Here is a 16455-nt window from a genome sequence, read left to right as displayed (position 1 = left end):
TAGGCAGTCAGGATTTAAATGTTCACTAAGACTTTCATTCAACTGTTATTTTCTAAAAGCATACCAAAACCAAAAACAAAAGGCTTAATTTCTAGAAACCTTTAGGCAGAATTTCTTGTTGAATCTACTTCAACAACAATAATAAAAAAAAATGTCTTTTTGGAAAAAAGAAAGCTCAGAGCCACACAAGTAGAGGCTCATTATCAAGAGAATGATCACAAAATCATGTCTTTCATTTTGAAAAGAGGAGTTCCATCAAGACAAACATTTCAGAAATTCAGCCAGCGGCATTCCAGCATTTTATTTTGTTTTTAACCAATTGAAAATTTATTATAACAAACAAGACAGTTGGTACCATTCAATTCAATATCACGGAATGTTGCAATATTTAAATTTAAAACAAAAAGGAGAGACTAGAAACATTAAAAAAGGAAAAGCCAAAATATTCACTGTTTGGAGACAATTTAAAAGAAACAGGTAGGAAAAATCTTCTGTCATCTTAGCTATTATAATTCTTACTGGTTATTTCTCACATATAAGAAGATGATTTGGGGTGCCTCAGTGGCTCATTTGTTGAGTCTGCCTTCGGCTCAGGTCACGATCCCAGGACTCAGGGATTGAGCCCCACATCGGCCTCCCTGCTCAGCGGGAAACCTGCTTCTTCCTTCCCCACTCGCCCTGCTTGTGTTCCCTCTCTCGCTGTGTCTCTCTCTGTCGAATAAATAAATAAAATCTTTTTTTGAAAAAAAGATTTATTTTTGTAAACCAATCTTGGATCCAATTACCTTTTAAAACTCTGTTACTAGTTTTATTAGTATTTTAGTTGATTCTCTTGGATTTTCTACATAGGTGGGTGAGGCAATTTTAAGAGTTCTCCAAAATCATTTATTTACCTCTTGGGCTTACATGAGGAATCTTTCCTTGCGTCTCTTCCAGAAATGTGGGCAACTGACTGAGTTGTGAATACAACAATAGTTATGCATACCATTTCATTCTGGTCAAAAAATCCCCCAAATTATCTTTCACACTCTCTTCTCTATTTGCCTACTAGATGGTAAGACACAGCGCAATCTGGAAGTCCTCACTGATAATGGCAGAGCTGTCAATCTAGGTTCCCAAAATGGCTGAGTTAAGCAGAATGCAAACCAACGTGGTCCACATTGTACTATGATGTAAGTAAGATTTGGGGAGTGTTACTCAGCATCAGGGAAATACAAGTCAAAAGTACAATGAGATACCACCTCACACCAGTCAGAATGGCTAAAATTAACAAAACAGGAAACAACAAATGTGGAAAAAGGAGAACCCTCTTACACTGCTGGTGGAAATGCAGGCTGACAGAGCCACCCTGAAAAACAGTATGGAGGCTCTGCAAAAAGTTGAAAATAGAACTACACTATGACCTAGAAATTGCACTACTAGGTTACAAATGTAGTGATCAGAAGGGGCACCTGCCCCCCAGTGTTTATAGCAGCAATGTCCACAATAGCCAAACTATGGAAAGAGCCCAGATGTCCATCGGCAGAAGAGTGGATAAAGAAGATGTGGTATACACACACATATACACGCAATGGAATATTACTCAGTCATCAAAAATAAATCTTGCCATTTACAACAATGTGGATGGAACTAGAGGGTATTACGCTAAGTGAAAAAAGTCAATCAGAGAAAAACAGTTATCATATGATTTCACCCATAAGTGAAATTTAAGAAACAAAACAGAGGAGAATAGAAGAAGGGAGGGAAAAATTAAACAAGATGTAATCAGAAAGGCAGACAAGCCATAAGAGCCTCTTAACCATAGGAAACAAACTGAGGATTGTTGGAGGGGAGAGGGGTAGGGAGATGGGGTAACTGGGTGATGGGCATTAAGGAGGGCACATGATGTAATGAGCACTGGGTATTATATGCAACTGACAAATCACTGAACTCTACCTCTGAAACTAATACACTACACGTTGATTAGTTGAATTTAAATTAAAAAAAGAAACTGCTTCTATCTTCATGTTAGTTGAATAAAAACATTTGGGGATTGTTTGTTACAGCATCTAGTGTAACTTACCTTGATAAATACAAGAATTAATATAAAATGTAGAAGATATTTATTGAAGTAAAATTAAAAGTTTACTAAAAGAACTGTACCATATTATCAATACAATGAATCAGTATTTCAAGGAATATAAAACCAATAGAAGACTAATCTATAAATCCATTTAATCCCAATAAAACTCCCAAAATACATATGGAAATTTTAAAATTAGGTGAGAAATTCATATAAAAGAATAAACTAGCTGCCCGCCATGTCTCCTCCCTGGCCACGGTCCTTCCGGGCACTCGCCTTCTCCCAACCAGCAACCTGTAGCTGTGGGGACCGACCCCCACTTCCCCACCCCCTACCTTCCCACCGCCCCCACTCCTGGCAGCACCATGACAGATCAGGCCTTTGTGACACTGACCACAAACGATGCCTACACCAAAGGAGTCTTGGTCCTGGGTTGTCTCTGGCCGTGCTTGCCACCGCACGGGTCTCAGACTCCATGAGAAAAATTTTAGAGACAGTCTTTGATGAAGTCATCACTGTAGATATCTGGGACAGTGGCGATTCTGCGCATCTAACCTTGATGAAGAGGCCTGAGTTTGGTGTCATGTTAACTAAACTCCATTGCTGGTCACTTGCTCAGTATTCAGAACATGTGTTCATGGAGGCAGATACTCTGGTCCCAGCAAATACCATGATCTTTTGGAGCGAGAAGAATTGTCAGGGTGGCCTGACTGCTTCAGTTCTGGAGTCCTTGTTTATCAGCCTTCAGTTGAAACATACAATCTGCTATTGCACCTTGCTTCTGAGCAAGGCAGTTTTGATGGGGGAGCCAGGGTTTATGGAACACATTTTTTAACAGCTGGGCAGCAACAGGTATCAGAAAACATCTGCCATTTATTGATAACCTAAGCAGCGTTTCTATATACTCCTACCTCCCAGCATGTAAAGCATTTGGTGCAAATGCCAAAGTTGTGCATTTCCTGGGATGAATCAAACCATGGAATTATACCTATGATCCTAAAAAAAAAAGTGTCAAAAGTGAGTCCCATGATCCCATCATGACTCATCCAGAGTTTCTCAACCTGTGGTGGGGTATCTTCACCACCATTGTTTTACCTCTGCTTAAACAATTTGGCCTTTTTCAAAGACAACCACTCACACCTAAAAGTAGAAGGTGTCTCAGGAGCTGTATCCCTTCTGTCCCTTGGGGAGATCCTCTTATGTCCTCAGAAGAATGGAAGGAGTGGAGGGAACAGGGCCAGGCTGATTATATGGGGGCAGATTCCTTTGACAACATCAAGAAGAAACTGGACACTTACCTCCAGTAGAAACACTGCCATTTTCCCATGGACACGTCCACTTCACAGGGACTTGTTTCTGATACTTAGTATCTGGAGCTGGGTTAGGAAAGGTCCATTACAGTTGCTACAGGCTTTGCTAGAATCTGTCAGATGAGGGGATTTTGCAGGACAACAGGTGAGAACTGGGCAAAAGTTGTGAAGTAGCAGTTCTGTTACGTGGACAGCATTCTGCTTTCTAATCTTAGGCTTATTCATTATTCAGCTCATTTGTTGGAAATTCTTGCTGATGACCAGCATATGTGGTAAAGGAAAGTCAAGCTAATTAAAATGGCTGTATCGACTCTAAAAATGTGCCAGTGCGGCTCTACCTCAGTCTCCCTTCAGAATGGGACAGGCTATCTCTCTCTCGCTTGAGCATCGTACCTTTCATTAGACCTGCATTTTATTTAGAATTGTCCAGACACTGCCAGAGTGATTGTGAGTCTGCTTTCAGGTGAAGATAGCCTATAACACTGATGAGTGATTCATAAACCTATCAACAAACGGTGTTAACCCATTTTATTTCCTAACCGTAGTGTCTGAAATTGTTCACCAGTTTGCTATGTACAGTAAGGCAGCAAGCTAAAACACTTCTGTTCAGTTCTGTGAATCTGTAAACAGCAGTGTGTTCTCTGATGGTTACCTGCAGTGGCACCTTGTATGAAAATAAAGACTTACTGCTATTAAAAAAAAAAAGAATAAAATTGCTAAGATAATTCTAAAAAGTCTAAGAAGAGAAAATATTTAATTTCCCAGATACAAAAACTTATTTTAAAGCTATAAAAATTAATACAGATTTATAATTTTGCAATCAGTGGAATAAACTAAAAAGGAAGGCAAAAATCATGTATATATGAGTTTAATTTGTGATTAAAGTAGCCTTTGAAGTCAAAATGGATTATTTAATAAATGATTTACAAATTAATAGTCAAAATAGAAAAACAAAGCTACAAAAATAGATTGAGGAAATATGGAAGAATATGTTTATGACCTCAGGGTAAATAAATTATACAAATTAAAAAGCATAAATAGTGTCCAGATTGTTTGAGGGAAAATCAAATCAAGGGGAAAGAAAGAAAATCAACCCCCGCAAAAATGAGCAAAAGATGTAAATTGGGAAAGTCAAAGATGAAATTAAAATGTTAAATAAGTAAAAAGATGCTCAACCTCACATATAATCAAGAATATACAAATTCAAATGATACAGTAGAATATTTTACCTGTGAAATTAGGCAATTTAAATAAAGTTTGATAATACCAAATGCTGGCAAGAGTTTAAATCAAATATTGGCAAGAAAGTGAAACCTCCAGAAATAGATTTACAAAATTTGTGTAGGTATTTCTAGACATTATGGGTGAGAGCGTAAATTGGTATTGCCACTCAGGAAAACAATTTAACAACTCAATAATATCTATTAAAACTGAAGATAAGCCTGCCCTATGATTCAGAAATTGTACTTATTTGTTTCTTTACTGGATAAAAACTCTCAGTGTGTGCCTAAGGAGGCTGAATCAAGACATTCATTGCTGCATTGTTTATATTACTGAAAAATAACAACCTAAGTGTCCATCCTATGGGAATAGTTAAATAAACTTTGATCTATTGCTCTGAACTAATTCTAAAAAATGCCACAGGCTTAAAAGTATTAACATGGATATAAGTTGAAGATACATTACAGGAAAGTAGAAAGTGGTGCTCCTTATATCTGCAAGCCCACTGATAGCAATATTCAAATTTTCTGCCCAGTACCTGATCACCATATTGAGGAGCAAGATATGGGTCATCTGATTGCTTGGATGAATCATGGCTGCCGTAGTGAAGTCCTGAAACAACCATTATGGTGGCAGATTCTTGATTTCCCAACTAATTAACCATGGCAGAGATACCAGACCTCTTGGTAGGCCAGTAGTGCACTGCTCTTCTGGGAGTCCTTTATAGAAGCCAAGCCTAAGACTGGTTTTCTAGATCATCCAATTTTCTTTAAGAGTTTATTTATTTATTTATTTATTTAACAGAGAAAGACACAGCGAGAGAGGAACACAAGCAGGGGAAGTGGCAGAGGGAGGAGCTGGGTTCCCGCTGAGCAGGCTGCCCAATGTGGGGCTCTATCCCAGGACCCTGGGATCATGACCAGTGATAAAGGCCGGTGCTTAACAACTGAGCCACCAGGTGCCCCTAGATCATCCAATTCTTTTAGAGCATCTAACTTCCTGAATTATATCCCTTTTTCTTAAACTAGGTAGAGAGATTTCTGTTATCTGCAACTGAAGCTTGACAGACCTAGTATTTGGTTCCACAGAAGTGGCTAGGGACAACAGATTTTCAAGGTTGAGAATTTGAGATTGTTTACATTTCGTTTGTTGGTTTTGAGCAGTGACAACCTGGGTAGCATTAAAGGATAGGATACTGATAATCTAAGGAAACTTAAATTATTATCTGTGTTCACTTGGAATAAAATGCTGATTGAAGGTGTAGTGGTGTTGGCAGATCAAGTGGTGACTGACTGCCTTTAAATACTACCTATGACATGCAAAACACAAGGACAGTGGGATGGAATGGTCACCTCCTAAAACCCCAGTGAACACTTGTTATTATGGAATTAGGGTTTTAAATTCTTAATCCCAAAGATGACCAGAGAGTTAGGAAGTTTATACAACGGTCCTAACAAATCTATCTCTAATGGTCACAATATAGATGTAGTCAAAAATCAAAGTAAAAAAATCAAACTTTCAAACACCTAAATTAACAATGAAGGTTTAAGCCATCTCCTATTTGAAAGTTGTGAAAGTTAAGACATTGATTGGGAAAAAGCAAAACCCCAAGAAATAGAATTCTCAACTTTGTCAAATACCGAAGATAGAGAATGTCTCCAACCCTCATTCTGTCTAATGAAATGAATCCTTCCCAGCTAGAAGATACGGACTGATCTCACTGGAGAGAGTTATTTGCGAGAGAATGCCACTTCTCTTAGAGCCTTGTCTCCCCATCTGTCATGGCCTCCACACCTTAATTGAGACTCAGACCTCAGCATTCTTCAGAGGACCAACTGGAAAGTCAAAATTGGAAGGGAAGGATGGTCTATAAAAGAACTGTAAAGATTTACTCATTTATATCAAAAGGAAAACTGGAGAATATGTGCGGAAATGAATTCTAAAGTTTTTTTTAGAAAAGGGGCAAAAATATACGATTTTATCTCATGCTGAATGTATCAATGTGTACACGTGAAAGATTCTTAATTCAGTGTTAACCCAAGAAGCCAGAAGTATCTCTGTACAGAAGATAAATCCAAACCTGACTCCAGTGGTAAATACAATGCTTTTGTCAGAGAGGAAAATCTTCCTCTACTCTTTGGTCCTTATAGTTGCCCTTAGAATCAGACTGACATGAGAAAAAATAACAGGAGAAAATGAAAGTTAATAGGCATATGCACAGGGAACCCACGCAGACATGGAATTCCAAACACAATGAGCAACATGAGGCTTAGATAGTTGAACTGCAGAGACACGTTGGGTCAGAGGACACAAAGGGGAGGAAGGCCAGGAGCAGGAAGGTGAAAAGACATGTTTTAAAAAACAATGATTGCCCTATTATGGAGATAAATTTCTTAGGTAACAGGGAGTCTCTGTTAATATCTCTCTCCCTTTTTAATGTAAATCCAAGCTGTTGAAGGGGAGGCAGAGAACTTTTCTGCAGCTGCTGGGTTTTGATTACTTCTAACTAAAATTAATCTTTATGCCAAAATGGCCCATCTTGGGGTAGCCTGTTCTTGGCCCCTACACTTTGCATATGTTAACTTATTCTTCTCAATGACCCTGTCAGGAAACTACAACTACTATGTTGTGAAACAGAGAGAATAAATAACTTATATAATACAGCCAGCAACCAGCAGAAATAGGACTTAACCATTGCTCAGAAAGAATACACCAGTTTTACTGAGGATTCTTTCCCACATTTTACCCACACTATACCATGCTATGGAGTATCTAGGAGGAAACATATTATAAGCATTAGTAAAAGCAGATTATGCTTTTCACCTTCTTTCTAAGGAAAGTAACCCAAATGAATGTAAACTTATAACAAACAGGTGATCGATAAAAAGAAGACACAAAAATGGGGGCAAAAATTTTAAAAAGGGAAATAAAGACAAAAAAGAGGAGCCAAAAATCATTGAAAGGTATAGGTAAGACAAAAAAGTTAAAGCAGGTGAATAAAAAAATTCTTCAGGGGCTCCTGTGTGGCTCAGTTGTTAAATGTCTGCCTTCATGTCAGGTCATGATCTCAGGGTCCTGGGACCCAGACCTGTATCAGTCTCCCAACTTAGCAAGGAGTCGGCTTCTTCCTCTACCTCCACCACCCCACCCCTCCGCCGACTTGAGCGCGCGCGCTCTCTCGCTCTCGCTCTCTCTCTCTCAAATAAATAAAATCTTTTTAAAAAAAAAGATTTTATTTATTTATTTGTCAGAGAGAGAGCGAGCACAGGCAGACAGAGTGGCAGGCAGAGGCAGAGGGAGAAGCAGGCTCCCTGCGGAGCAAGGAGCCCGATGTGGGACTCGATCCCAGGAGGCTGGGATCATGACCTGAGCCGAAGGCAGCCGCTTAACCAACTGAGCCACCAGGCATCCCATAAATAAAAAATTATTCAATACACTTCCTTTGAAAATAAAAGTGTGACTATTAAATTAAAAGCTTAGTCACCAGGTAGAAAATGATGGGACGATTCCCTCTGCCCTTTCCCTTTAAAAGTGAATCAGGGTTCATTTCCTATTAGAATCATAAAATCATAGACTGTTAAAGCAGGAAATGACCTCAGAAGTCATCTAATGCAAACCCCACTTTGCTTTGATGATTTATATCCCAAAGTGTTACAAAAGAAGCTTTCTAACTCATTTTCACTAACATGTTTTCATGTGCTATCGAATAATGTATGAGCAATTCAGGGAATTCTCAGAGATGACAAGCAAATAAGTTCCATGTACTCTAAGTTATTGTATAAGGGCCAAAATAATTGATGACATTTTTCAGATTAGGAATCTTGATGAGATCAAGTCATAATTTCAAATGAACAGATTACCCTGTCTTGACGTTGAAGGAAAAGAGTACCCTGGAAATTATCTTCTTAGATAATGTGGACAATGGTATGAAATGTCTAAGAAAAAACAGCCATTTTGTTGTTATGAAAATGTTTGAACATTATGTCTTTGGTGGTCAGAGAAAGAAAGCAGCATCCCTTTTGGCCAAGGAGCAAATTGTTTAAATATCTGCTAACTTAGTCATATTGGTTTATAGTGGTTTTTTATCAAAATAGATTCCAGAGTTAATTTTGACATGTTTATGCCTGCTAATTGAGAAGATGTCACTTTTTTTCTTCAGACTGCTCATTTTGTTTACATATCTAGCTGGCACTTAGCATTGCCTTACCACTCTCATCTTTCACTTTCCAGATCTTGTCTCATTTCCGTGTAGTTTACAGTCCAATTAATTATAACTAACAGATTGTGTGGGACCTGTTTTATGAAAATGTGATTATATGGTGTCCTAGCAGTATCCTCTAAATTTGACAAGACTATATTATTCAGTTGAAGGAATCCTGTATTTACATTTAAAGGGATGATTATCATAAAACTATGATTAATGTACATCATCAAATTATACTCAGTCTTTCTTGTAAATATGTCAATTAGAAGATTAAATGATTACGAGAGTTTTGACCTGGATTGCAGAATAATGAGGAAAATGAGTGGTTGAACTGAGTGATGTGTATTAAGGATGTATGTGTCCTTCTTTTTTAAAAATATAGAATAAAAATGCATTTAGAAATATGTCTAAGAGAAAACAGGTTTCAAAAATCATAAGAGATACAATGAAAAAAATTTATGTCAAAACTTAGATGAAAGGATGGGTTTCCAAAACTGATTTAAGAAGTATAAAATCCAATAAGCCAAAACCCACTAAAGAGATTAAAAGTCGGGATCCAGTCCTGCATAGGGCTCGCTGCTCTGCGGGGACGGTGCTTCTTCCTCTCCCTCGGCCACTCCCCTGCTTATGCTCTCTCTCTCTCTCTCTCTCTGTGATAAATAAATAAAAATAAAATCTTAAAAAAAAAAAAAGAAATTAAAAGCCACCTTATCCCAAGGGAATCAGCCCTAAATAACTTCAAAGGTGACTCTGAACAAACTTTAAAGAAAGGGGTAATCCCCATATAATAAATTTGTTTCAAAAAATAGAAACATTGGAAAAACTATTAATTTATTTATAAAATTAAAATAAACTTCATGCCAAATGCAGACATGAGGAGCCCAAGAAAAGAAAATGGATTAATTCATTTATGAACATAGAAGTACAGATACTGAATAATATACTAAAAACCTGATTTTGACAGTATATAAAGAATACACTTTAATCTAGTAGGGTTTATCCCATGATGCCTACATAATTCAATATCAGAATATCTAATATTATCATTCACTATATTAGCAGAAATGAAGGGGATAAGACGTATGATCTCTCAACATATACATTCTTCAATAAATGGAGGAAATAGTCAGGTAAGCATTCATAATAAAAACACTTTGCACACTAAAAATAGAATGGAATTTCCTTCGACCTTCCTTTTTCCTTCACTTAAAATGATAAACTTTAGAATTGTACTATATCAGGAATAAGAATGTCTGCTATTATGGCTTCTTTTTAACATTATGTTATTTTTTTTTAAAGATTTACTTGTTTATTTTAGGGAGAGAGAGAGCACAGGCAGGTGATGGGTGCAGAGGGAAAGACAGAATCTGGGACTCCCCACTGAGTGTGGAACCCAACGTGGGGCTCGATCTCAGGACCCTGAGATGATGACCACAGCCAAAATCAAGAGGCAGAAGTTTAAACTACTGAACCATCTAGGTGTCCCAACATTATGCTATTTTTAAAAAGCCATCATAATTTGAAAGGAAAGATAAAATAATTCTTCTTTGTTGATGATATCTACATAGAAAATAGAATTTATATGAGTAATTAGAATAGTTTCAAGATAAATTATCAACACATAAAAATATATAGCATAACTAAAACCAGTAATAACAATAGAAAATTAGGTAGAAAAAATTTATTTTAGGAACAAAAATATAATAGTCCCAGGAACAAATCTAATAAACATATGCAAAACCTTTTGAAGGAAAGTTTTAATAAAATTATTGAAGAACACTATGAATCCAAGTAAGTGGAGATCTATGCTGGTCCTGCATGGTAAAATTTAGGGATACCAACACTCTCCTGAAGAAAAATCAAACAATAAGGAAGAAGCAAAGGCTTTGTACAAGCAGTTTACATAAAAGGAAATTCAAATAATCATAAACCTATGCATGCAACTGTGGCAAACTAACTTCTTAGACTGCAAATAGAATAAATTCTCAGACCATTGATAGTTCTTGATGCCATCTCAAGAGCTAATAAAATACACACACACAAATCAGTGAGACTATAAAAGATATGAACCAATTTGACTTAATTCACAGATCAAGAATATCACATTCAGGGGCGCCTGGGTGGCTCAGTGGGTTAAAGCCTCTGCCTTTGGCTCAGGTTATGATCCCAGGGTCCTGGGATCGAGCCCCTCGTCGGGCTCTCTGCTCCGCAGGGAGCCTGCTTTCTTCTCTCTCTCTGCCTGCCTCTCCGCCTACTTTGTGATTTCTCTCTCTCTGTCAAATAAATAAAATCTTTAAAAAAAAGAAAGAATATCACATTCAATAACTGAAGAAATAAATACAAAAATGAGACTTATTTTAAAGTTTATTCTGGGTCATAAAGCAAACCTTAATAAATTTCAAAGAACTGAAATCATAAGTGTATATCCCATGACCAACATAGAATTAAATTATGGAATGGAATTAAAGATAACAAGAAAAACCTTTAAACGCTTGGAAATTAGGCCCATATGCTTAAGAGGAAATCACAAGGCAAATTAGAAATTAGAATGATAATAAAAAACAACATATCAAGATTGGTGGGATGCAGCAAAAACAATGTTTAGAGGGATATATATTGATTTAAATACAGATATTAGAAAAGAAAAAGATTTAAAATCAATGACTTATACTTCTAACTTAAGAATCTGGAAAGGGGAAACAAATTAAACAAAGGAAATGGGACAAAAGTAATAAAATAAATGGTGATGGGCACCTGGGTGGTTCAGTCAGTTAAGCATCTGTTCTCAGGTCAGGTAATGATCGCAGGGTTCTGGAATAGAGTCCCACGTGGGGAAAATCTCTGCTCAGCAGTAAGCCTGCTTCTCCCTCTCCCTCTGCCTGCTGCTCTTCCTGCTTGTGCGCTCTTGCTCTCTCTCTGTCAAATGAATAAACAGAATCTTTAAGAAACAAATAATTGGTGAAATCAATAAAATAGAAAAATTAACAATGCTTTAGCTTTGATTCTTTGGACACATTAAAAACACCGATCGACACTTAACAAGAGAAAGAGAACACAAATGACTAATATGAGGAAAAAACAGAGAGCATCTATACAGGTCCCCCCCACACACCAAAAGGATAATAACAGCACATTATGATCAACTTTATGCCAATAAAATTGGAAAATACAGTGTACAGATTCTTGGAAAACACGATTTATCAAAAAATGACCCTGAAGAAATGGAGCATCTGTACATGCCTACACCCTTAAAAAAAAAAAAAAAAAAAAAAATCAAATCCATTGTGAAAAAATTTTCTCATCAAAACTCCAGATGTAATGCTCACTTTGGCAGCACACATACTAAAATTAGAAAGACACTGAGAAGATTATGGCTCCTGTGCAAGGAGGACATTCGAAACTCTAGAAGCAGATGATTTTACTGGTGTAGTGTACTGATTTCACTATGAGTGAAAGAAGAAATAATGCCAATCTTACATAAGTTCTTCCATAGAATAGAAAAAACAAGCAATTCACCAACTCCCAACTCGTTTTATGACCCAGCAAAACTCTGACACTAAAACCTGAAAATAACTAAGAAAGGAAAATATGGGCCAACATTTCTTATGAATACAAATATGAATATATTAAATAAAACCTTAGCCAACAGAATCGAGTTTTATATAAAAAGGATGATACACCAAAACCAAATGAAGTTACCCTGAAAATAACCAATATAATTCACCTAATTAATGAACAAGGGAGATAAACCATGTGCTTACTTCAACAAACACAGAAAATATATTTGATCATATTCAACATACATTTATTATTTAAGAGAAAAATACTCAACATGCTAGAAGTAGCCAAGATTTTTGTTAATCTGATAAAAGGTATCTACAAAGTAAAATCTTAATGGCCAACATAACACGGTAAAATATTGACCATTCCATCCCCTAACCCCTGAGAATGGCAGGAAGACAAGATTTCCACAACCACCGGTTCTATTTGATACTGGAAGTCCTGACTAGTTCGAAGAAGCAGTAAAAAATGTTTTTTGAGAATAAAAGGTTGAAAAATAACTAGTAAATGGTTATTACTCACAGATGATGTAATTATATGATTAGAAAGTTCAAAATGATTTACAAATGATTAGAAATTCTAAGTGAATTTAGGAAGGCTGCTGGATAAGGTAAACATTCTGTTTTGTGTTTACCTCACAGAGGTAGGCTATAACCTTTCCCAATAAAGAGGTAGGATGTTGATGCTGTTGACATTCCAGAGACCTAGAGAATTTATTTTTTTTTCTTTTTCAAAGATTTTATTTATTTATTTGAGAGAGAATGAGTGAGAGAGAGCATGAGAGAGGAGAAGGTCAGAGGGAGAAGCAGACTCCCCAAAGAGCTGGGAGCCTGATGTGGGACTCGATCCTAGAAGTCCGGGATCATGACCTGAGCCGAAGGCAGTTGCCCAACCAACTGAGCCACCCAGGCGCCCGACCTAGAGAATTTAAAAGAAAGTTTATTGTTAGCACAAGGAACTCCTAGTGAGAGCAGGAAGGGTACAAACTGGTCCAAGCAGGCTCCAGTGGAGCAGAGAGAGTGGGTTAGGCCTTTCCAGTGGCAAGGGAGCAGGACCAGGGACAAGTTCCCGAGGGAGGGCTGGGAATTTGCCAAGTTTGTATTTCCCCACATGTCCTGAAGGAGAGAATTCATTTGGATTTTCTTATCAAATATGTCTAGATATGGAGCAGAAGGGACAAAGGAAGCTGGGTCTTATAAGAACTCAGAAGTCAAACATCAAAACATGGAATCAGATTCTTACATGACCCGAATCAACTGTATTTCTGTACACAAGTAAAAACAGAAACAAAAACAAAACACCTGGAAAATTAAATTTCAAAAAACTTCTATTTATAGGAGCATCAGAATACATCAAATACCTACAACAAATCTAATAAAAAAATGGAAAAATCTTAAAACTGCTCAAACTACTAAATATTACTGAGGAAAATGAACGGATTTAACAAATAGAGGAATATGCTATGTTAATGGACTGAAAGATTCAATGTTGGTAAGATGTGGATTCTCCCCCATATTGATCTATAGGTTTAATGCAATTGCAACAAAAAAACATCAGGAGGTTTTCTGTGGTGTTGACAACCCTGCTGATGAGTATGCTGTCTGAGCCCACGGACTGAGCTGGGTGATTAGGATGGTAGGCATTATCAAGCTCAATGACTTCATCCTATGCTAGGAAAACGAATTTCCAGAAGCAGCAAATATTCTTGTTTGTAAATCAGAGCACACTTTCTCCTATAGACACTGCTGAAGATACTATACCCATGTTTGCCTCTTGATTCTTTTCTTTTATGGTGACCATTCTCCCATCTGATTGACATCTCTCTTCAAAATCACTATATTACACTCTGCAAACTTGGTACTGATGAGCTCATATTGAATTCCAGCTAATAGTTCTCCCTTCTCCCCACCCCCAATATTATTAGCAGGAAAAGTCTCTCCTCCAAGACTTTTCCTTTTCCCACCCATTTCCAAATCATCTACAAACTTTAGGGCTTACTCCATGCACATAATTCTGCTTCCAAAAACAAGGCAAGGCATGGAGAGAGCTAGAGGTCATCATCGTCGCTCTTGCTTCTGGTTGTCACGTGGTGCCCTAGTTCACAAGCAATTGTATAGCCAACATGCCTGTTATTGCTGGGGCACCTCAGAAAGGTTCCCATTCATGCTGCATAAGAGCTCAGGGAGGGTGCAGTCTATTTAAATTCTAATTCAGTGCTCACCTAGCATCCCCCAAGCACAAGCACCCTGCAGGGCAATGCATTTGAAGACCTTCCAGCCTCGGACATTTATTGGGCTAAAATCTGGTTCCTCTACCAATCTTTTTACCATGGTACAAGCCTGAGTTACCCACCTAAATAAATAGCCACCCAACTCCTACTGTTGGTGTACCTCCATCCTACTTCACCCCTCTTTCCATTTTCTCTAACAGAAGCAATGTTTTATGGAAGTGCTCTTCAGAGTGTGGTCCAGGGAACCACAGTGGCAATTACTCTCACCGGGATGCTTATAGGAAAAGCAAAATCTGTGGCAATTACTCTCACTGGGATGCTTATAGGAAAAGCAAAATCTCAGGCCCAACTTCTGACCTTCAGAATGAGAAACTCAAGGGTAGAACCTAGGAATCTGCATTCAGCAAGCGTTCCAAATGCTCCTTGTGCACAATAAGGTTTGACTAGCACTGTCCTATAGTGTTTTGAGATCTCTTTTTATAGCAAGAACAGATGTGTTCGTATTTTCGGTTTACAGCTCTGTCTCCGCCGAGGAACCATTCCATTTAAGAGCCTGTTTCTCCTCTTTGTAACTCCCTAGTCATGCTCTTAGTAGTTGGAAGATTGGAAAAGTGCAGCCACCTTCTGAAAGAAAATCCTACCTTCAGACAAATGCTTGTATACATAGAAATCCAAGGGACCGTGCAAGAGAAATTTCGCTTTTCCCTCGAGGCACCTGTTGGTCTACACTGAGCAGGTCAAGACAACAGAGGCCATTCCACTTGATGGACCGGCCACCTTTGCGGCAATCCTTTCAGTCTTTTTTTTTTTTTTTTTTAAATCTTCATTCCATCTGCCTCATCCTGCCTCCTCGTTTTCTTCTGATGTACATTCAAAACAATAATTATACTGCACAACACACTCTACCCCGAAGGAACTCAGGAGCCCTTGATAAATCATAAAGTTAGCATTTCTAATTCTCTCCATATTCTGCCCTGGGTCGTTAGAACATGGGGTTTGGGACAGCAACACACATTTTTTAAAGAGATAGGGAAGGAATATAAGCACAGAATATAAGCTCCGCCTTTGACAGTATATATAAACAGACCATCTAAAAAGTGCAGGCTGTTAGGGCTACTGAGGGGTGGGTGTGATGAAGGGAGCATCAGTGGCCCCCTTACCCTTAACCATAAAAGCTAACAGAAGGGATGCAACAATCTTGGAAAATACTGCCTTTCCCATGCACTGTGAGCACCACATTTCTTGAACAGTGCATCCCTCCCCCCGCCCTTTTTTTTCCTAATGCAATGTAGTACACAGAAAAGTCCCAAAATCCAGGCACAAAAAATGTCACTATACATCCACATGAAGTTAAAAACCAACTACATTTTCCTGCTTAGGTTACACCAATGCTTTAGTTTAAAAAGCTAGAGAAAATTTTTCTCGGACTTAAAGGTGTGCCAAAATTTCCTCCTCCAAGATATTGAAGCCATATAGGTAGCCTCTGCATTTGAGACATATCCTTAAGTAGGAACCCCCTCCCCATTTCCACCCCCCCACCCCGTCTTACTTTGCTCTCTACCAGAAAGCTGTTTGGCAAATTACAAAGAATAATGTGGTCTTTTCTGACAGTTTGGCTTGGGAGGCACAAATGTAAACTCACATCACTGCTACCAATGAATGATTTTATTCATTGTAAGGCACTTATTTTCTTTTATTCAAATACGCTTTTTCAGACAGGCAATACACCGAGAGGAAGTGGAAGAGGTTTACTGCAGGAGGGAGACTTACCTGATGATCTCTACATTAAAATTATTAAAAATTACCCTGAAACTCCCATCTAGAACTGCATTCCTTTTTTTGCATATTCAACCCCTGAAACATCAAG

At 37.8% G+C, this 16455-nt stretch overlaps 1 pseudogene; it reads left to right on the top strand.

Moving 5' to 3' along the window:
• The first annotated feature begins 2427 nt into the window (after positions 1-2427).
• Positions 2428-4029, top strand: LOC111159989 (annotated as a pseudogene).
• Positions 4030-16455: the final 12426 nt, after the last annotated feature.

The sequence above is a fragment of the Enhydra lutris genome, unplaced genomic scaffold, assembly GCF_002288905.1.
Source record: "Enhydra lutris kenyoni isolate GAN:26980312 unplaced genomic scaffold, ASM228890v2 scaffoldscaffold72, whole genome shotgun sequence".
Classification (NCBI taxonomy): Eukaryota; Metazoa; Chordata; class Mammalia; order Carnivora; family Mustelidae; genus Enhydra; species Enhydra lutris.
Note: the sequence above shows the minus strand (reverse complement) of the source record. Positions and strands in the feature narration are given on the sequence as shown.